The following is a 22,936-nucleotide window of genomic DNA, read 5'->3' on the forward strand; positions in this document are numbered from 1 at the left end:
AAAAAAAAAAAAAAAGTACTACCACTATTCAATGTAAGTTCATTTGGCATGCAATTGTCTTCTCTTTTCATCTTGCTGTTCCATATGATGTTACAGCTGGTGGATCCACAGCCGAGAGAACGGTCATGTATAAAGATTTGATTTAGAGAAATGTCTCTATTGTTGCACCACAGGATTTTTGTCCTTCATTCATGAAGTCACATAAGATATGCCCATCAAATGCATAGATAGCACAATGTTGAGATCGGTGGCGAATATGTTTATTCATATCATAAATCAAAGATTGAAAATCATCTGAACAAACCGGAAAGATGGACAGAAACTTCCAAAATAAAATTTAATGGAGATAACTGTGTATGTATGAACTGGTTTTTAAAAATCAATTGTGATATACAGAATGAGGGACGCCGAATTCATGGTATTTTTTGTGTAACCCATTCATAGTTGCTCCAAGAATGAAAGATTTTCTGAAAGGACACTGGAGAGTTTCTTAAAATCTATTTTTAAAAAATACAACTAGGCCTCACAAGAAAAAGAAAATCAATTGGCTATTCTTTCTGAACATACTTGTTTCTGAGTGTATAATCAGTTCTCTTGGGAGACCAGATTCCACTGTAAGTCTATCAGATTCTACTCCTCCATAACTTGAATTGGCTATACCCATCTTTCATTTGCCAGGGAATGACTCCAGTTTGAACCCCACAGGGTTTAACAGCTCTGATGCAAAAATGGTCTAACTCCCCCTTTGGACTATACCTCTAGTCCAAATTAATGAGCCTGGTAACTACCCAGATCCCATATAGCCAGGGAAAGGAGCTCACTAAGCACAGACCAGACCTCTAGATTCATCCCTTAAGGGGCACCTCCAATGAAGGGGGGGGCATGGGATGGGAAGGAATCCCCAAAGTGGAAAATGACTACAAGCTCAAAATTACTCACCATTGTGATAATAGATGAGGGAAAACCAGATGAGTAAAGTAACACCCTGACGGGACAACACCACCTACGGTGCACTTGAAGAGACGTGAACAAATTGTAACACCTCCAAAAAAGAAAGATAAGACTAGGAAAAGAATCTGAAGTTATACGCAGAGAAACAAGGGTATCAGGTGAGGAAGCCAGGGATGTTTATGTGGACATCTTTAAAAAAGAGAAGAAACTTGCCCTTGGGTTTTCAGAAGATAGTGTGTGAAATGCAGCTACTCTGTTTAACCTACCACGGCTGGCTGAAGCTGAAGGATCCTCGGAGTTCCATTCCCCAACCCTACCCCACTCCCAGAAAACCAAGTTGGATGATGTTAAATTTAGTTCTCTGTCTTGTTTTATTCATCAAAGTATTTGACCTACATAATAAATGTCTATGCAGCTTGCCTCTAGGTGTTGTCAATGTGAGCATTACACAGGGGGTCTCAAAGGCTGCCCGGGAAGTTGCTATCCGTAGGAAAAATGGGAAATGGTAGCTCAGTATACTTTTATTTACAAAATGTTCATTACAAAATTTTACAAATAGGTGGCCAATGTGCACAGAATATTTTGTGAATATTTTGTACTTATGCACCGTTGCATCGGCTTTCCCCACTGCCAGGTCCTCCTCCCTTGTTCCCTCACTCCCGCTCTCTGAGATCACTTCCCAAATAAATGCCTTGCATGCAAAGCCTTTCTTAGACTTTGCTTTTAAGAGACTCTAGGCTAAGACATTGCCTTTGCTCCTTGTGAACAGAGAGGACACAGAGTGGGAAGATACCCAATCCTTTGTCTGTTCTCACAGTGTCTTGTTCCCTTTCCCCAGTGACTACTGTCAGCAGCCTCCCTATTGGTGATACCTGTTCCTATAGCTTCCTGTTTTTAAGTACTGGACACACCCGGGTCACCCCCCTGAAAGAAGGTAAAGAGTGCTGAGGTTGGAGGGTCCAAGTGGAATTACAGCATGAAATAGAGGAAAACACAGGAGACGCCGGCCCTAACACAGAGAGAGCAATAAGCTGTTCTTATAAGAAATGCCTTATCTGTCCGAAGCTCCACTGGTCCTTCCTAGAAATTGAAACACTTTTCCATCTAATAAACTCACAAGGAATGAGAGAAAACCAAACATGGATAAAAGTTTCTTCACAGAGTTAACAAGATCATTCAGAGAGACAGGCTTCCTGGTCTCAACTTTCTCAGCATCCTCAACGTTTATTGCATGGACGGTGTGATTGCAGAAAGAATGCCAGGTGTAAAGAGGCAAAGCAGTTTCTTTGTATCAAGTTGTTCTGATGAAGAATGAATGAACTAGTAGAAGCTGCTGACTTGGCCAGCTTCCCTTCTGTATCTGGTGGTCACTTGTAAAAAATGTAGGTGCTTGTGGACCATCCACCAGGCACCAGCTTCTGGCTGGTGTGGGACCACTAGACCTCTCTCCAAAGGAACTCGGTCAAGCCTCATTCCCCGATTCCTGAATCAGACAGTTTGTGAAACTAACAGACTGCAAGCTCCTTGAGGACAGGAATCCCACATCTTTATCATGACTGTGTCCCTCTGCTCAGCACAGTGCCTGGAAGGAGGAGGGTTCTCGTGATCTATTCTGCTTTGTCCTCTACTCTCGTAATAACAGTTTCTTGACACCAAGGACTATGTTTTGTTCATTTTTGTGTCTACAAAAGGATTAGCACTGTATTTTACCAATAGTAGAAAAAACCTTGTGTAGAATTACATTTCTTTATTGTAAATTTCAGATTCATATAAAGGTACAAACTATTAGGTTACATTGTTTGCATTTTTTAGGTAAAGTCCATGTTGTGATGGAGCCCTTCACCTTGGAGGTGTGCCCTATACCCCTACACTGTGCCCATTAGGTGAAAGCTTACCGATCACCCTTCCTCCTCCCCCCTCCTTCTTTCTCTCTCCTTCCTCCCCCTCCACCACTTGAATATGGTTGTGTTTTTCTCTCATGTGGGCATATAGTTGTTCATCTACTAGTTTCATATTAGTGTTGAATACTTTGGATACTTGCTTTTCAATTCTTGTGAGACTTTATATAGGACAATGTCCTCCAAATCCATTCAGGTAAATACCAAAGATGTAAAGTCTCCATCTTTCTTTATGGCTGAATAGTATTCTATTGCATACACATACTATGGTACATATACAATATTTATTGTATACATATACATATACAATATTTATTTATTCATTTGTGAGTTGATAGGCACTTGGGTTGTTTCCAAATCTTGGTGATTGTAAATTGAACTGCGATAAACCTTCTAGTGCAAATGTCCTCATGGTAAAATGATTTTTTTCCTTCTGAGTAGATACCTTGTAATGGGATTGCAGGATCAAATGGAAAATCTACTTTTAGCTCCTTGAGGATTTGGAAAGAAGTATTGAGAACATTTTATCTTTTTCATCAGAAAGGACCTGCTTTCTGAGTTTCTTTCCATGCCTCCATGTGTTGTCCCGCTGCTTCCTTATAGATTGTCTTTTTACTCCACACAGAATATAAACTCTGTGTGGTTATGAAAGAACAGTGAGTCCAGGACACAAGTAAAGAAAGACCCTTATTAGATTAGGACCCCATAATATATGCCAACTTGGTAAATAAAGACCTAGAAGCAAGTATGGGCCTCAAGACCACTGGAGGAGCATTTGCTCCCTTGGATGCTACTGGTGGCAAATTCTTCCTCCACTGTGGATTGCTATGTCAAACAGAAAGTTACTTCCTAGGGCTTGAAAATTAATTTAGCTATATATCAGCTCCATGCACTGTGAACCTGTAATTCTACTTCTAGAAATTCCACTCCCAGAAATTCCTTCTTAAGAAAACAATCAAATGTGTACAAAGATTTATATTTTCAAAATGAGAACTTTACTTAAATGAGTGGAGAAGGAGGGGAAATCCCAATGTCTAACATTAGAGGAATTCATTTAAAAATTGGGGGCACATTTGTATAATGGATACAACCATTAAAAACCGTACTACCTGGACTTCTGCTTCTAGCCAAGCCAGAGTAACAGATAGCAGATTTCCTTTTCCACTTGAAACAATAACAACAACAAAAGTCCCAAATTACAGAAAACAAAAATTTTCAAGCCACCATCCACAAGCAATGAATGAGCATGATCCACAGAGATGGGAAACAAATGAAGTGAGCCCTAACACTGCCCTAGCCATTCCCTCAAAAGAGATTCTTGGCCACAGGACAGACAAAGGGAATTGAAGCACATCCTGTTGGGTTCCCTGAGTTGAAGAGACAGACTGAGAATTGGAGAAGACTGAGGCAGAACAAGTTCATAGACCAGAATAGCTGAGAGGAGAGACGTGCATGGGGAGAAGACCCTAGTGATCTGCAGAGGGGCCCTTCACGTAAGTGTCCAGCCCAGTGCTTATCTGTGAGTGCTTTGCATGCAAGTGGAAGCTGCCCCTGACCGGGGAAAGAACCATCCAGAAGGACTGGAGGAAAGACTCTTCTCTTCTTTAAATATATCTAGAAATTAGAAAGAAGCTTATTGCTTCACCATATATGCCTTAATTCCGTAATTAATATTTCATACATTTCATTTTCTCTGGCTCTAGTTACTTATTACTGTCGGCCATTTTCAAACAATCATTTTCACATAAATATTTAGGAAATGGCCCCGCCTGATTTAGATAAAGAGTAAGGACAAAAATAAGTGTTATCCACATGGCATAGCAAGAAAACCATTGGTAATCTTGATTTATTTTTTCTATTACTTGTAATATGATGACTCTTAACAACTAGTTTTCATTTCTCATCCCTGAACATATTAACATATAATGTCAAATTAATGAAAAATTCAAACCATGTTGACACTTGTCAGAATGTGGCTTTATGTGATGCAAGCCCCTTTTCCTTAAATCAACTTTAAACATTAGTTCTACTATTTTAATGATCCAAATTCATTTCACTATTGCTTATGACATTTTAAATATTAATACTTTTGCATATTTCCTCTCATTTTTCATCTTCTGAGGCTGAGAATTCTTAATCTTTGAGACTCTTTTTCTTCTTGCTGCAATCACTTCTGTTGCTGTATCTCTCTGGGTATTCTCTTTTCCTTTAGTGAACAACAGTCAAGAACAGATTCCAGAAAGGATTCAGACATCATCTCCACATTGATAGTTCCATACACTATGAATCTCACCTTTCTAAGGTAGAAATTTTTTAACAACAACCTTTCCAGGCTCCCTTGCAGGTGCAGACCTGTATGCAGCCAAGTCTTTGATTGGAAAATGAGCCACATGAAGAATAGAATAGGCAGGGGCATCCCCCTTCTTGGTTTAGGAACAGTAGAGGCTGCATGGGCTCAGATTGACAGCAATAGCAGCTTCCTGATTCGGCCAGTTTGGCCACATGCTCTGAGGCTGGTGGCACTAGGGGAAGCTGTAATTGGGACAGGGACAGCAACTTCTTTACCACTCTGGTTGTACAGGTGATTCTGATCACTGCTCCTAGAAGAAGTCAGGCATCGAGTCTCTTCTTCTAGCCTGTCTGATTATTCTGCGAACCATAAAATATCCCTCCCCACAACCCCATGTGCTTAGACTAGGTAGTCTCCTCTTTCTTTCTTGTCCTTAGAACACACACGTTTCCCAGTGTTCAGTCTGAGACCCACCATGGCTTTCATTCCAATAATCCAGTGTTTTTCATCTGGATTGTTTTTATCTCGTGGCACACTTGAACCTATAGTTAAATTTCCATTGCACATTTATATTATGTTGATCCCCAAAAAGAGCAATAAAAAAAGAATATACTTACTGTGCTTTAAAATTCTTTTGAAAATAGTTTAATTAATGATCTTAAAAAATTTCACGACACACCTGAGATCCTTTCACGGCACACCGGTTGAAAATTACCACAATAATCCTTTAAGCCAAGTATCGGAGCCGGTTAACCTTTTCCTTGCCGTACACTTATCTCATCTCACTGAGGTATGGTTCACAATGTTATTTACAAAGATTTCTGATTCCTTTGCCTGGTAAAAAAAAAAAAATGTGACTATGCAAAAGGATAAAGTCAATTTTGATAATGGGACCAAGACCTGTCTGATAAGAACAGCATGATGTGACCTCTAAATTTAATCTTAGCACTTCTCCCTCCCCACTCCCACGAAATGAGGAAAATGGCTCTTAACTAAATTTGAAATTCAAGGGCACTTTAATCCAAGGTTCTTATTAGCTCTGGGGGCTAAAAAGAAACCTAAATCTAAAAGAAATCTATGTCAGGCGGGGCCATTTCCTAAATATTTACATAAAATGGTTCCTTGTTTGAAGGTGGCCAACAATGATAAGTAACTAGAGCCAGAGAAAATACTCTGTCCTATGCTGTCAAAAAGAAAGCACAGTGATCTTATTAGTCAGATCCCACAGGGGCCCACCTACTAAGAGACAGAAAAGAACCTTCCATTGCTGCAGATGTAGACATGAGATAAACAGAAAACTTCCCAAAGTCATCTTCTCTTGGAATATTTCTTCATAACCTCACTAAACATAAATATATTCACTAGATATATTCACTACATTTCTTTTTAACTCCCAGAGCTAGTAAGAACCTTAGATTAAAGGGCTATTGAATTGTGAATTTAGTTAAGGACCATTTTCCTCATTTGGTGGGAGTGGGGAGAGAGGAGAGCACAGCAAAGATTAAATTTAGAGGTCACATCATGCTGATCTTACCAGCTCAAATCAAATCAGTTTCGAGTCACTCAGGTAATAATTACCCTTTTTTTTTTAAGTCTTGAATTAAATGTCACTTCTTCTAAAAACACTTTCCTCCCTCTCAACCTAAATGTGTTCTCCTTGTTTTACTGTTCTAAAGAACCCTATAATTTCTTCTGCAGGCCTTATCACAATTTCTATGTACTTCTGTGTAATTATCTGTAAAATATCTGTCTTTCCCATTAACCTCTAAGTTCCTCTAAATGCCCCATGCTCAGAATAGTGCCTGCCACAAGGAGTGTGACAAATAGTTGATAAATGAATGAATCTAAGCCATTGGGCATGTACCTTACTCTGTCCTCAGCTGTTCCTCAAGTGTGGATGCTCCTGGTAACAATACCATTAATTCAAACACTGACCAAAGAGAATTGAAAGCATATGAAGCCATGCTTCTAGGACTGAGGCTATAGTCCAACATAAGTGAGGAGACTTTAAAGAGAGTTCACACAAAAATAGATTTCATCATGGAAAACCACAGAGGGTATGTCTGGGTACATGGTGGACACCACAACAGCACTAGATCAATCACCTCCAAACTGCAACCAGGAGGTGAGAGGCCCCAGTGAGCCAGGCTCTATGGGACAAAATTTAAATTTCTGACATTGACACTTGATGGTTCTTCTATTAATGTGTGGTAAAGAATTCAGCCTCACAAAGCCAGATAGGTCTGGTCTTTATCCTAGTTCCTGGGAGGTAACTTCTAAAGTCTTAGAATTATAGGAGTGTCTTTGTAATTGATGGTGGGCCCCTTGGACTACAGGTGATAGTTTCAGCTAACAAGATGACTGGGCAATGAGGCTAGCCAGACTCAATAATCTTGAGGTCAGAGGGCTGGCTGTGCCAGGAAGACCAATTATGTAAATTGGAGTGGGGGGTTGGGTTACAAGCTATCTGTCAAAATAGAGACATTTCAACCACATAGGTAATTAATCAATCATGCCTATATAATGAAGCCCCAATAAAAATACTGGACACCAAAGCTCAGGTGAGCTTCCCAGATTGGTAATATTCCATGAGTATTATCACACATTGATTTTGAGAGGGCACACCATCCCTGAGGACAATCAAGTTTCACATTTGGAACCCTACCAGACTCTGCCCTATGCATCTCCTCCCTGGGCTAATTCGAATATATCCTTTCCCTATAATAAACTAATTATGAGTATAGCAGGTTTCTCTAAGGTCTGTGAGTTTTTCTAGAAAATAATGGAACTTGTTTTAGGAAACATTAAAATTGTCATTGGTATCAGTAGTGACAGTAGTCTTTTGTCTACACAAACCCTTCATGGTTAGATGAAGGTGACCACATCCACATGTGGTTGATGAAGGTGACTCCTTGAAGTTGGGGTCAGACTTATCAGTCTGGAGTATTGTGCCCTTAACTTCAAAGTTTAATGAACTCTGGGTAGCTTATTTTGTATTGAGCAACTCAATATGTACAAAAGATGTTTCACTCATATAATGCCTAAACAACTAATCAATTATATCAAGAGAGTGAAAAAAAAGTTACAAGTAGGTATCATGGACAAAACCACTGCAGAAATAACTTACGGCCTAAGATTTGATGATTATATGTGTTGTTTAGAACACATATATAACAGAACACGTCTATTTTAAAAATATTTCCAACACACAGATTGGCAATGCCTACTAACTGACTTCTGTTCTCAATTTTACATATTAACTAATTTAGTTCTCATAACACCCCTGGTTATTAGTCCAATGTATAGAAACTGAAGTAGAGGGAGGTTAAATACTTTGGTACATGTCACACACTCTCAGTATTTATTTGAATCCAAACCATCTAATGCCACAGCTAATGCTCTTAACCAGTGCCGCATAGGACTTCTCAGAAGGCAATCACTTGAAATTTCTTTCTGATCTCATGGAAAGTTGTTGCCTTAACTCCAAATCCTAATTACCTTTGCAGAAAAGTAATATATAAACAGATGTGTATTTTATTGCTGACAATCCCCTTCTCCTTGCCATGCTAAGCAGCAGGTAGGGAAGTTCTGATCCCCTTCCTGTATCAGAGAAAGGAATTCACAGTGAACACAAAAGAAAAAGTATAAATTCTTTGGGTTCAAGTCTCAAAATAAAATGTGAAAACTTTCTCTAAAGATAAGAGAAGGGGGGAAAGGGGATTTGGGGTTTAGATAATGATTTTTAAGTTAAAAAAATCTGTCTTACCCTCACTCGCTACCGACAACCTGCCACCCTGCCACCACCCCACAGAAATGCTTCAATTACCCACAGTTCTTTGCCAGATAAGACCAGTGTCCAGGGCACTGGCTCCTCATCTCACTTGCGCTTGTGCCAAAGATGTAAAATTTCCTGCAGATCCCCAAGTCTTAATGCTTCAAGATGTAGACCTTTCAGCTGATGCTGTAGCCGTTACAATGGGTCCAAAGGGAAGAACAGTGATTATTGAACAGAGTTTGGGAAGTCTCAAAGTAAAAAAAGATAGGGTGACTGTTGCAAATTCAATTGATTTAAAGGATAAATACAAAAATATTGGAGCTAAACTTGTTCAAAATGTTGCCAATAACACAAATGAAGAGGCTGGGGATGGTACCACCACTGCCACTGTGTGGGCATGGTCTATTGCCAAGGAAGGCTTTGAAAAGATTAGCAAAGGTGCTAATCCAGTGGAAATCAGGAGAGGTGTGATGTTAGCTGTCAATGCTGTCATTGCTGAACTGAAGAAGCAGTCTAAACCTATGACAGCCCCTGAGGAAATTGCTCAGGTTGCTACGATTTCTGCAAATGGAGACAAAGAAATTGGCAGCATTATTTCTGATGCAATGAAAAAGGTTGGAAGAAAAGGTGTCATCACAGTAAAGGGTGGAAAAACACTGAATGATGAATTAGAAATTATCAAAGGCATGAAGTTTGATCGAGGCTATATTTCTCCATATTTTATTAACACATCAAAAGGTTGGAAATGTGAATTCCAGGATGCCTATGTTCTATTAAGTGAAAAGAAAATTTCTAGTGTCCAGTCAGTTGTACCTGCTCTTGACATTGCCAATGCTCACCATAAGCCCTTGGTCATAGTTGCTGAAGATGTTGATGGAGGAACTCTAAGCACACTCATTTTGAATAAGCTGAAAGTTGGTCTTCAAGTTGTAGCAGTCAAAGCTCCAGGTTGTGGTGATAATAGAAAGAATCAGCTTAAAGACATGGTGATTGCTACTGGTGGTGCAGTGTTCAGAGAAGAGGGGTTGACCCTAAACCTTGAAGATGTTCAGCCTTATGACTAAGGAAAAATTGGAGAGGTCATTGTGACCAAAGATGATACTATGCTCTTGAAAGGAAAAGGTGACAAGGCTCAAATTGAAAAATATATTCAAGAAATTGTTGACAGTTAAAGATTACAACTAGTGAATATGAAAAGGAAAAACTAAATGAATGTCTGGCAAAATTTTCAGATGGAGTAGCTGTGCTGAAGGTTGGTGGAACAAGTGATGTTGAAGTAACTAAAAAGAAAGACAGAGTTAGAAATGCCCTTAATGCCACAAGAACTACTGTTGAATAAGGCATTATTCTCAGAGGGGGTTGTGCCCAGCTTTGGTGCATTCCAGCCTTGGACTCATTAACTCCAGCTAATGAAGATCAGAAAATTGGTATAGAAATTATTAAAAGAACACTCAAAATTCCTTCATTGACCATTGCTAAGAATGCAGGTGTTGAAGGATCTTTGATAGTTGAGAAAATAATGCAAAGTTCCTCAGAAGTTGGTTATGATGCTGTGATTGGAGACTTTATGAATATAGTGGAAAAAGGAATAATTGATCCCACAAAGGTGGTAAGAACTGCTTTCCTGGATGCTGCTGGGGTGGCTTCTCTGTTAACTACAGCAGAAGTTGTAGTCACAGAACTTCCTAAAGAAGAGAAGGACCCTGGAATGGGTACAGTGGGTGGCATGGGAGGTGGTATGGGAGATGGCATGTTCTAATTCCTAGAATAGTGCTTTACCATTAATGAACTGTGACAGGAAGCTCAAGGCAGTGTTCCTCACCCATAACTTCAGAGAAGTCAGTTGAAGAAAGTAACCAGTTTGATGTAAGCATTCCAAATTGTATATAAAATCAGCACGTTGTACCCCATAAATACATTAATGTACACGGTTATGATTTAATTAAAAAATTAAGAGAAAAAAAAGAGAAGACTGGCTGATGTTTAAAAAAATCACTATAACCATCAGTTACTGGTCTCAGGGGACAAATATAATGGTTTACTGCTGTCATCCATTGTCCATGTCTACAGATAATTCATTTTGTATTTTTGAATAAAAAGACATTTGCACATTCCTGATTTAAAAAATCTATCTTAAAAAGTTATAATATATGCTGATGATACAAAGATCAATTATGCAACCCTAGATTTAAACAATTTGTTTAAATTAGACAACCCTATTGTCACTCAGTCTTTCTGAGAAGACTTAGTTATAAATCCCCTCCACTCTAAATTGCTACCTCCCCCTACCTTACTGGTGGAAAAGTGTACAGAGGTCGTCAGCAATGTCTTGCTTTCTTGCTTTCATCTTTATCACCCCTAGAGATTCTCCCAAACCAAGAAATTGGGCATGTACCTTACTCTATCTTGGGCTGTGTCACTGTAGCCCTCAGTCCCAGAAGCATGGCTTCATGTGCTTTCAATTCTCTCTGGTCAGTGCCTGAGTTAATGGAATGGTCACCAGGAGGATCTACACTTGAGGGACAGTCAAGGACAGAGTAAGGTACATGCCCAGTTTCTTGGGAGAATTTCTAGAGGAGATACAGACAAAAGCCAGAAAGCAAGACATTGGCAATGACCTCTGTACACCTTCCCACCAGTAGGGTAGGGGGAGGCAACAATGCAGAGTGGAGGGGACTTATAACTAATTCTTCTCAGAAAGACTGAGTGACAATATCTTGCAATTTTGCACCAGAGACAGCTGTACAGTGTTGTCACGAAGGCCAGAGAGCCCAAGATAGCCCCACTCTGCTAGACTGCCATTAGAGCAGCTGAATTGTTATAAGCACATAAAGAGCATAGAATTTAACTAAGAGAAACTTAGTGGACCTAGAGGGGTGTCAATATCATAAAACAGGCTCGGCGCCCATAACACAGTGGTTACAGTGCCAGCCACGTACACACACCAAGACTAATAGGTTCAAACCCAGCCCGGGCCAGCTAAACAACAATGACAACTGCAACAAAAAATAGCCAGATGTTGTGGTGGGTGCCTATAGTCCCAACTACTTGGGAGGCTGAGGCAAGAGACTCACTTAAGCCCGAGAGTTGAGGTTGCTGTGAGCTGTGACACCACAGCACTCTACCAAGGGCGACACAACAAGAATGTGTGTCAAAAATATATATATTATAAAACAAAGGACATACAGCATATAGATAAACATCCAGGGACCTACAGGGATTCAGAGCTATAAATATTAGAAACAATATTGTCCCAGATCAGACTCTGAGCTCTGCATCCCAAAAGACGCCATCCCAATACCCCCAACCACTACTAGGACACCAGTTAAGACCTCCAGAACTAAGATGTCACCCTAAGGAGGGTGAGAGAGAGAACTTAATCCGATGGAAGAAATCCTAAATTGACTTATAAAAATCAGTGCTTTCACCAAGATAATCCTTTATTTTCTTGAAGTAAGTTTTCTGATGCCAGGCAAATGGCTACTGGAGTTAAAACATTATCGTAGAAAATAAGCTGGTCCTGGTCTGTACATCTGAGAAAGCTAAAAGCATTTACCCGCTACATCTCTATTCACTAGATCAATTGTATTCAACCTCTTCTCAGCCCCCATACAAATGACGAATGACAAGGAAACCAAAACACCACCACTGAAAACCACTAACCTGAGTACTTCCTAAAAGAAATCACTTGTGTTCATATAGAATGTGGTGTAAGCCTCAGGTATGGGAGTTTGTTACTACAGACCCCAGAGGAACACCACATTTCCTATTTGGGGACCCTGCTGACAGTATATTACAACGAAGGCAGTGATGGGCAAACAGCAGTTTCAAATAGGCACATAAACAAACATTGAAAAACAGTAAACACATAAGATAACTCATTTAGACACTTTTATATGCAGCGTGTATAGGATTTGAAATAACATTCCCAAGTTAAACTGAAAACATTACTATGTAAATGCCACAACTAAGTCAAATGAAATAGTAAATACAAGCCTGGCAAATTGGTCTCCCTCAAGGGCACTCAAAGGAGCCAGATCGCATGCTGCTTGCTGTCTTAAGAAAGGTCTTCTCCATCAATCATTTCTGTTTTGACATCAAACCTATTGACCAACGTTTGTTTTAGAATTTCTAAAATTGACTTTCAAGGCCTAACATTCATTCTGCACCTTCTTAGAAACCTCATAGCAGCCACTGTTGCCAATAAAAAGAAATCATAAATCTAACCCCAATACCGAGATCACTTCAAGAGAATGGACACCCCCACTCCCCACATGGTTTGTGCACATCTGTGTTGACTCTCTCTGTGTCCTCCCACGCAAGCCAGAGATCATCAATCAGCAGGTGTCACCAAGCACCAGTCAGATTCACTCAACAGAAAAATTGAGTCTTTGTTTTTAATTCCCTATTGTCACCTACTAAAATATAAGTTGCCTTGTTGATCTCATCACACTGTTACGTTTTAGTGAAGTGTTGAAAAGGCCCAGCCTGCACATATTCTTGAAGTTTGGAAATAATGGCACAGTGAACAGATGTGTACATTCTCCCAACAGCTCTTTGTGGAAATGAATTTTTTATGAGCCCAAAATATCCTTGATTCATCCCTGATTAAAAGTCAAGTGAAAACGAAATACCGTACTTTTTTTTTTTTTTACAAGAAACTTGAGAGACATTTTAGGAAGTTATTGACATGAGGACTGGTGAGACTGAAAAACATGGGGTTAACAGGAAGCTTTTGTTTGGTGAAATAAAATAACAGTATAAGACAGGGGTTAAAATAGCATAGGCTCTTGGGCCACATTGTTCAGGTTCAGATTCTTCCTGTTTGAGCTGTGTGACCTTGACCAAATTACTCCAGTTTCATACTTTAGTCTTTTTTTAAAATTAGGATAGTAAATAACAGCTATTCCACCTACAGCCAATTAAGCCAACCATGCTACTTTCCTCTGGGAGGCCTGGTGTGCAATGGCTGCAAATAGCAGCCTCCCTGGTAGTATATGCAGCCTGTTGCTTATATGGGTTGCTCTAAGGGACCTTGGAGAGTCATTTTTGATATATGTTCATGTGTCAGATCTTGTGCTGCCCCCAGTCTAGGCTCCAGACAGGTACACACGGTGCCTTTGGAAAGCCCCAGGGCACCATGGCCAGGGTTCACATTGGCTAAGACATCACGTCCATCCATACCACACTGCCAAAATGTGTCATGTGACTAAGGCCTTTCGCAGGGCCAAGTTCAAGTTTCCTAGCGGCCAGAAGATTCACATCTCAGAGAAGTGAGGCTTTACCAAGTTTAATGCAGATAAATTTGAAGACATGGTGGCTGAGAAGCAGCTCATCCCAGCTGGTGTGGGGTCAAATACATCCCCATTTGTGGTCCCCTAGACAAGGGATGGGCTCTGCACTCAGGAGGGTTTCTACTGTGCTGCCCCCTCATTCATACCTGCCAATAAATCCTACTTCTTGTCCAAAAAGTAATAATAATAACAGCTATTCTAAAGGGTTGTCAGAAGACAATATACTTTATAAAAGGGAAAATTATATGCATGTAGCAAGTACCTGGCACCTAGCAAAGTGCTCAATTAATACTATTTATTCTTTGTGTTACGTATAGCTAGATCAAAGAAACAGTTAATGAATACTTCTATTCAGACTCTACTAAAATTGGGAACATAGCTAGAGGCATTCATTGTAACAATGCATTTTAGAAAATAATATGGTTCTAACAAAGTCTCTTTAAAACACAATGCAATATCTCTATCTTAAATGACAATAATATCTTCTGTCTGGCAGCATTCAACTTACTATCAGATTTATTCGGCACTTTCTCAACTTCACAAGCACTTGAAAACCCATAAAGGAGGGGAAAATGTCTTTTTTCATTTTCAATTGTTCCATGACAAATACTTTTCAAATGTCTTTCATATTTACCGTGTCTTCAACAGGTCGCTCTTACAGTGCTCTGAAATACAATAGTCATGATGGGTAAAAATGGGCATCATTCCCTCCCCACCTTCACCTTGTGAGCCACACAGTGTGTCCTGCTCCTGCACCTCTGGCTCCACCGGGAAGGAAATGCGGAGTCTGTGGCTGAGGCCTCCAAAGCCCAGGACATTCTGTCTGGTGTCCTGTGGCCTACAGTTCAGGACTTGCCAGTGAGCAAGAGGACAGGAAAAAAGGAGGGAGAGACACTACTGATGAGCTGCCCTTTGGTTTCTACTGCGAATGGGTGGTGAGTGGGTGCTCAGGTGAGTTCCTTCTCTGACACATGTACCTTTGGCTTGGAACCCTCACCCTTCTCTGTGGGCCTTGCAGGGCCATCAAAGAGCTGCAGGAATCACAGACAAGTGGCAAGCCCTCTCCAGGGAGGACCGCAGGCATGGAAACTCGCAGATCCTCACCAGAAGCCCTGCTCCTCCTACCAAGCCTGGGAACCTAAAACGGGCACAAGAAAATAAAGACCGTGAGGTGGGTTCCAGGTTCCAGGCCAGAAAGTGCAATTAAGATTGATGTTCAAATAACTGAATTCCTGAGACCTGCCCTGAGATCCACTCCTCACTTTTAATCTTGTGTTAATCTTCAGTATAGGGATGTTTTATCCCATGTCCTATCTATGGATGGATGGGTTCCAACCCCCAACTCTGAACGTGGGGGCCTCATTTTTAAAGCCAAAAATATTTCAGATAGTAATGGATTTTTAGTAGCCACTGATTGAAAAAAAAACACAATAATACTTTTAAGTAAATTTGTTTGGGAGGGGTTAATATGAGGATACACGTGATTAGGTTATATTATTAGAGTTTGTAAGGTAAAGTCCGAAGTCTGAGTTGTAGTTGAGTCCAGAAGCACGCTGTATACCCCTACATAGAAGGGGGGGGGACTTACTGAGCCTCTCCCCACCTCCTTCTTGAATTTGTCCTTTTCTCTTTGTTTTTAACTAATCACGATATATCTATGTATATATTTAACTTGAAAAGACAAATATGTATAAAACAACCATCACAGTGCCCCACGTAGCAAAAGCACTTGATAAATATTAGCTATAATTACTGCTGTTGTTGAAGTTTATTCAGTCCATAGATAATGCCTGGCACACACATGGATTCTCAGAATCCTTATAGAACTCAGCAACACATAAGCTGTACTAGATTTTCTACCCTAGAAACTTCATCATATTTCCCTACTCCCCCCACCAACATTTAGGACTGCCTTGTGTATAGAAAAATTTTTAATAAATTAATAGAATTGAAAATGTCATGAAGATAGGAAGTGTCTTGGTCCTGTACCTTATCATTTTTAAACCTCTACACTGTTTGTTTAAATAGGTATGGACTTCTCAGCATGAATCACTTTTGTAATTTAAAGATATGGAAAAGTTACAAATGGCCAACGCCTAAGTAAAAAGGTAAGGAGAACTTTGGAGCATTTGAAGGCTTTGGATTAAAGATACAAAGGGGCTGGGTTTAGTGACTCATGCTTGTAATCCTAGCTCTCCAGGAGGGCGGAGGCAGGAGGATCACTTGGGGTCAGGAGTTTGAGCCTAGCCTGAGCAAGAGCAAAAAATAGAAAAAAAAAAATCAGTCATGTGTGATGGCACAAACCTGTAGCTATGTGAGAGGCTGAGGCAGGAGGGGATCCCTTGAGCCCAGGAGTTTGACTTTGCAATGAGCTATGATAAGTCCACTGCATTCTACCCTGGGGAAACAGAGTGAGACTGTCTCAGAAAAACAAAACAAAAAAAAGAAGACACAAGGTTCAGTAATGGAAACAACATGTGCTTTAGATTCTAAGCATTACTAACACTTGAGAGAGAAAAAGAGAACGTTTACACACTTGTCCCATTAATTCTATTCCTATGAACTTAATTCATAGGAAAAATCATAAATGTACATAATTAATTATATTGAAATATTTCATTGGGCATCTTCCTGTATCAAAAATTGGGAAAAACATAAGAGTCTGCCAGGAATAGAGAGTGTAAATAAATCATGGCATTTACTATACAAATACTGCCACTAAAATCATTCTAAGGACCTGGAAATGCTCTTGGGGGAAAAAAATTCAATAAATGAAACCAAATATACCACATGATTACAATTTTTAACACTTATAAAGCTAATACACTGTTTTTAACAAAGGTGATCTCTGCATGTCTGATTTTAAAGGTGATTTTTTTTTCATTTTTTCTGTTTTCCCCCATATGTATAATTAATATGAATTCCTTCAAAATCAGAATATTATTATAAATATTTTTAAAGAATCCTAAGAGAGCACAAAGGTAGGCGGAATAGGGAAATCAGTGAAAAAATACAAGAAAACTCACTTAATATTCCTTTCCTACTCAAATCCCTCATTTTCTTACCTCCCCCAAGACAATGAATTAAAAACTGTCCAATAAGAGACACTTGTCAGATACGTATGGGACAACATATGCATAACATAGATGATACGATAGTATATTTTTATATGCTTAGCTGGAATGATTCAGCAGAGAAACAAAAATCGGTTATGCAGAAGAGAGAACCTGCCCGTATGAAGCTGGGTTGAGTTGGCAAAGGGGACAATGTCCAGTAATTAAATGGAGGGCGTGGTCTTAGGAGAAGCAGGGATGGTGCACCCATTCAACAGAAGGAAAGCAGACAAGGGGGGAATAAAGATGCCACAAGGTGGGCAGAGTCGGAGTGAAGAGAGGTGTGCCGATTGCTTCCATGTCCTCAGTGAAATGAGAAGTGAGGTCATTGGCTGATCAGACACAGGGAGGGGAGAAGGTGTAAAATGGTCTACAACATTTTGCTTGCACTCTCGCTTCCATTCACAATTCTGTGAAAAATCCCATCTCAAGAAGCATTTTCTAAATACCCATGAGTGGTTATCCATCTCTTTCAAAAAAAATAGAGAAATAAGGTTATAGAACAAGGTTCCTCACCCTAGGGAGCTTACATTTTTATTGGTGGAATAAAACACATATGTGATGACAAGGAAATAATTCGACCAACAGAAAAATGATTTGCAACAGACTTACTAAGTAAAATAGATGCGCCATTTATGATACCAGTAAGTAGCACCCTCAGGGAGTGGACGTATTTCTGCTGTCTATGGTTATCCCTCAGAAAGCCTTCACAGAACTTTTAAATGATATCAAAGAAGGAAGAGTTTAGGGTAAAGAATTAGGTCAGGGCAGGTACAGGTTCAGCACCAGGGCATAGCAAACAAACACACATATACACCATCAGGTCTTAAGGTCTTAACGTAGACAGCAATTCTGGTAGTGTCCTCTGGTTTGAGACCATTCTATGTGGCTCTCTACATAGCTTACCAGAACTCAGCTGTTTGAGATCAGTTACTACAATTTGAGTACGCATAGTGGGCATTCAAACAATACTTGTCACCAGTTGCGGTGGCCCATGCTTCTAATCCCAGCACTTTGGGAAGCTGAGACAGCCTTGAGACCAAGAGTTCCAGGCCATCCTGGACAATAGCAAGGCCCTTGTCTGTACAAAAAATAAAAATTAGCTGGGCATGGCAGGGAGGTATGATCAGGCCACTGTACTCCATTCTGGCGGGGGGGTGGGGGGCACAGTGAGAACCTATCTCTAAAAAGAAAATAATAATAATAACATTTTTTTAAAACTTGTTAGAGCAATAAAAACAAGTCAAATAGCTAGTTTTCATTCACTCTAAAACAGTATCAAGGCTTGGTCTTGAGAATGTAAGATTGTCATTTTGGAAACAAGCCTCAGGTATGAAGAGGAAGCAAGGGAACAAGATCAGCAGACAGGATTCGGCAAGATCTGCTGTTAGCCTGTCCTCCCAGAAATGCTTCTGCCTGTTCTGGGGCAGCAGTGACAAAAAGTTCCAGGGACTCTGCACATGATCTGTCAAGTATCCACCTTTTAAGAGGGGGTAAGCCCACACCTCCCACCAAAAAAATGAAAAAAAAAAAAGCCACATGCATCTGTAGTCCCAGCTACTTGGGAGGCTAAGGCAGGAGGATCACTTGGGCCCAGGAGTTCAAGGTTGCAGTGAGCTATGATCACACCTGTGCATAGCCACTGCAGTCCAGCTTGAGAAATATATTGAGACCCACATCTTTACTGGAAAAAAAAAAGGACAAAAGAGTTGAATCCCAGCCTGCTTTCTCCAGTCGGGACTGTGATTGTCTTTATCTTCCTAGTTAAATATGGCCCCAACCTAGAACTGTGTCACCTTTCAGGCTCGAGGCCTTGAGAATGGAAGAAGGTTGTATCTGCCAGTGATTTGTAGCATGTATAGTAAAGAATTGACTTTTTCAAACAGAAGTCTGACCTTTGCCCTCAGCTACAAGAAGATGAACTCATGCCGCATGGGTAGGAGAAGGTAACACCACCCAGGTCTCCACAGGGGAGGACTCCAGAATCTTCATGTTGAGAACCCTCCCAGATTTCACCTTGTGCTTCTCCCTTTGGGTTGGTTCTGACACAAATCCTTTTGCTATAATAAAACTATAGTTATAAGTATAGCACTTTCCTGAATTCTGCACACTTTATGGAACTCCCAAAACTGAAGGAGAAAGGGAACCCCCAAATTTGTAGCCAGCTAGTCAGAAGAGAGAGACCTCTGGGGACCCCTGACTTATAGCTGTGTCTGGAGGGAAGAGCTGTGTCCTGTGGAGGACCGTGCCTATATCCTGCAAGGTTTGGCCTACTTCGGGGGACTAGTGTCAGAACTCATTCCAGGGCCATTCAGAGGAAAGCAAGGGGAGTGAGCCAATACAGCCTGACACAAGGAGTTCCTGCCCACCCCTAGGAAGCCCCCCAGAGATGCCCTGGTTCTCTTGCCTGTAGATTCCAGTAAAGCTCAGAGGACCATCACTTCCGATAGCAATATGTGTGCAGGAGAGGGGAGCTGCGATTCTATTTTAGTCTGAAAAGACACTATCTGTGTTACTGATACTTGAATTTTACAAACAGCTTCCCAGTGGGAAAAGATTTGTCTTATTTTTCTGTGTAACTAGAATGACTATTTGACAAATGGATGCTATCAAGTGAACTTCCGTAAAGAAGCCAAGTTTATCGACTTTATTAACTCACAATTCCAGCCTGGGATCCGTATGTGCTCTCAGAGAGGGCATGGAGAGCAGAGTAACAGCAAAAGACCAACAAAATAGCCAGGAGTCTGCCAAAACCGTCCTGGAGGGACCCCAAAATACACCCAGGAAGAGGCTGCAAAACAGGGACTGTGAGTGGTCCTCTTAGGCCTGGAGAGGAAACCACTGATTATTTTAGGGGACGCATTCCCACAGCTGGCTCAGAGGCTACAGAGAGTACTGGTGCCCAGGCCTCGCTCTCAGAAGCGTTGTTCTCCCTGAATTTGGTACTTGAGGTAGTTAGGCAGCAGATAAAAATAGCATTTTCTCAAAACAAAGCAAATCATTTTTAAAAAATAGGCGGCTGTCCGAGCTTTGTCTCACTGTGAAACTCAGAAACCAAGCCAGCTCCTCCAGCTGCACACCCTGGCTCCGCGTCCCAGATGGAACATTTGTGACTCCATTCCCCGCTCCTCCCACATCACTCAGTCAGGAGGGCCAGGACGAGTCACTAACACCGCCTTCCCACTGCTGTCTTGTCTTCCCACCAATCCCCTCATGCACACCCCTGCGCCCTGCTTGCCTGTGCTAACCCATCCTGCCACTGCAGCCAGACCAGGTTTCCAAACTGTTTCTCCCCTCAGCACCAACCCAGGATTCCTCTGCAGACTACACTCGGCCTCCAAACACTCTGTGCTTTGCCACCTCCGCACTCCTGCTCGGGCCATTCCATTTGCCCCCAAGACTGTGCGCTCTACTTTTTAGTACTGAAATCCCATCCCAGTTCACGCCTATCTGAAGTCATCTCCTTCACCCTTGCCAACTCTGAAACCTACTGCAATCTTATTGCTTTAGATTGCATTTACTTGTGGCCAGTGACAGACACTATGTTCGACCCTGAAGATACCATGCTAAGGAAAACGATATCTGACAATCAATTCCTTATAGTCTGATGGGAAAGAGACATAAGAAGGCGTATGTAAATTAGAAGGAGTGCTCTGAAAACGATAGAGGCTGACAGTAGGACGGGTTCAATTTAAATGGAGTAGTCAGGGACTGCTTTTCCCTCTTCTGGGAGAAAGGAGTAAGGAGGTTGTAGAGAAGTCAGAATCGCTGCACTAATGAACATTTCTGTGCTTGAAAACACAAACCAGCAGAAGGGAAATTCAGCTCCGGAGAGGTGTATTAAGTATATGGATCACACGGCCCAGAAAACCTGATCCACGCACAGCTTGCTGACACTCCTCTGTGGGAATTTACCATATCTCCAGTGTTCCTTTCACCGAGATACCATGGTGTGCTTTTGCACAGTGTCTGTCTTGGAAAATTGTACTCTCTGTGCATAAATCATGGTTAGTTGATATTCATGAACACCACATCTCTCCCTACAATGCTACCGTAGGGAGCTGTGCTAAGTGGCCAGAGGTCTGGATTCTTATGAGCAAACGTCTAGTTAGCAAGTGAACCTCCCGTGACCACCGAGACTTTAAATTACTGTTCGGCTCAGCAGCTCATTATCATCTTCCTGGAGCTGGAGTTTCAACAAAGGAAAATTATCTTCATCTAGAATTGTTGCTCTTTTTTATCAAAAGCACCTATGCACCTCGAGAGAGTAGACATCAAAATTCCAGGGTTTTTTTTTTTAAACTTCTCTTGGGAGTTTAAAATAAGATTCCAGAACTGACTGATGGAAATACAGTCTGAGAACAGCTCCTATCTTTTCATGATCTGAAACTAAGCAACCTCGTTTTTGTCACACAATTCTCTCAGACTTCTAGGAAATTCTCTGGAAATCTATGCACCACCGCATTTAAAACAAAATAGCTCTACTTTTAGATGCTCTACTTAGCTCTACTTTTAGATTAGAAAGGTCAGTCTTACAGTGTGATTGAGCTGCTATGTAGAGCTGAAAGGATTATACCAGAAAGAGAGAATAGGTTGCACTCATGGCATTAGCAGTGCCTGGGAAACACCATTTTCTGGCAACTATTGCTTTCATCAACACTTTCTCAGCAAAATTGCAATAGCAATCTCTGAGAACTTAGGAGCACAGCTAGGAATCTCTAATAGGACCCTCTATAATAAGAATTCCTGTTGACTGGAGTAAACTTTGGGGATAAGAAATAATGTTGAGCTAAGGGAATCTTTCGATCATTCATTGCAAACATATTTATCTACCATGTGACAAACACAGCAGTCAGTGCCAGTGGTATAAACTTAAAGATGTAGTTCCTGCCCCCAAGGAACTCACACTTTTCTTGACGTGCCTGGCACAAAAGCCTTAAACGGACTGTTCAGCCGTACCCTCCCGCATTGCTCAGTGTGGTAAGGAGGAGGGACAAATGTAACACTTACACCTGTGTCATTACACAGGACATTTAACTATCCTCTCCCCTTTCAAACTCTTCCTACACTGTCCCCCCCCAAAGAACCTTGCCTGCTCAAAGCTTCCAGATTCCCCGTGAGATTGTGTTGGTCCCAAGACCGTATTTTGCTCTTGCTTTTTTTGCAATATGTTCACTCCCATCTCCACCTTTCGAAGCTTACCCTCCTGCAAAGCCTATTTCATACCTCTCCCCTGGTGCTCTGGGGACAATCCTCAGTTAGAAGTCACTCTTCTTTCCACTGGTGTGCCGGGTCAGTTAGTACCTGCTGGTGAGCTGAGTGTGTACGGCTCTTCCCAATCTCGCCTTCAGTGATGTCGTGTTGGCAGCAAAAAAACAGCCATGATGAAAATATTTACACCATGAAAATCAGCAAGCACTGTAATCAGGGCTTTTACCCCTCAGAGAGCTGACTTGCCAGCACTCCACTGCCTCTCCCTCTGCCATGCACTATTACCACGTCAGTCATCGCGGTTAATGCTGCTTGCCTGGTATTGCCCTTGTGTATATATTAATAACTTCTTATCTTCCCCTCTGCCTGAAAACCCCTTGACTTGGTATGGTTTTGGTTTTGTT

The 22,936-nt window shown here is 41.0% G+C and overlaps 1 protein-coding gene, 1 non-coding gene and 1 pseudogene across 3 annotated transcripts in view; all 3 read left to right on the plus strand.

Moving 5' to 3' along the window:
- The window catches only part of LOC100954674, a 235,000-nt gene that overhangs the window by 24,212 nt on the left and 187,852 nt on the right, over positions 1 to 22,936 (plus strand). The gene's annotated exons all lie outside the window — the stretch shown is intronic.
- LOC100955821 lies at positions 8,953 to 10,761 on the plus strand (annotated as a pseudogene). Its single transcript, XR_001161798.2, has one exon. The product of XR_001161798.2 is annotated as a 60 kDa heat shock protein, mitochondrial pseudogene (transcript).
- LOC111722254 lies at positions 13,827 to 13,961 on the plus strand. The gene has a single exon (XR_002771105.1). It is a non-coding gene; the product is annotated as a small nucleolar RNA SNORA70 (small nucleolar RNA).

The sequence above is a fragment of the Otolemur garnettii genome, unplaced genomic scaffold (genome assembly GCF_000181295.1).
Source record: "Otolemur garnettii isolate 467f Iridium unplaced genomic scaffold, OtoGar3 scaffold00225, whole genome shotgun sequence".
In the NCBI taxonomy this organism is placed as follows: domain Eukaryota; kingdom Metazoa; phylum Chordata; class Mammalia; order Primates; family Galagidae; genus Otolemur; species Otolemur garnettii.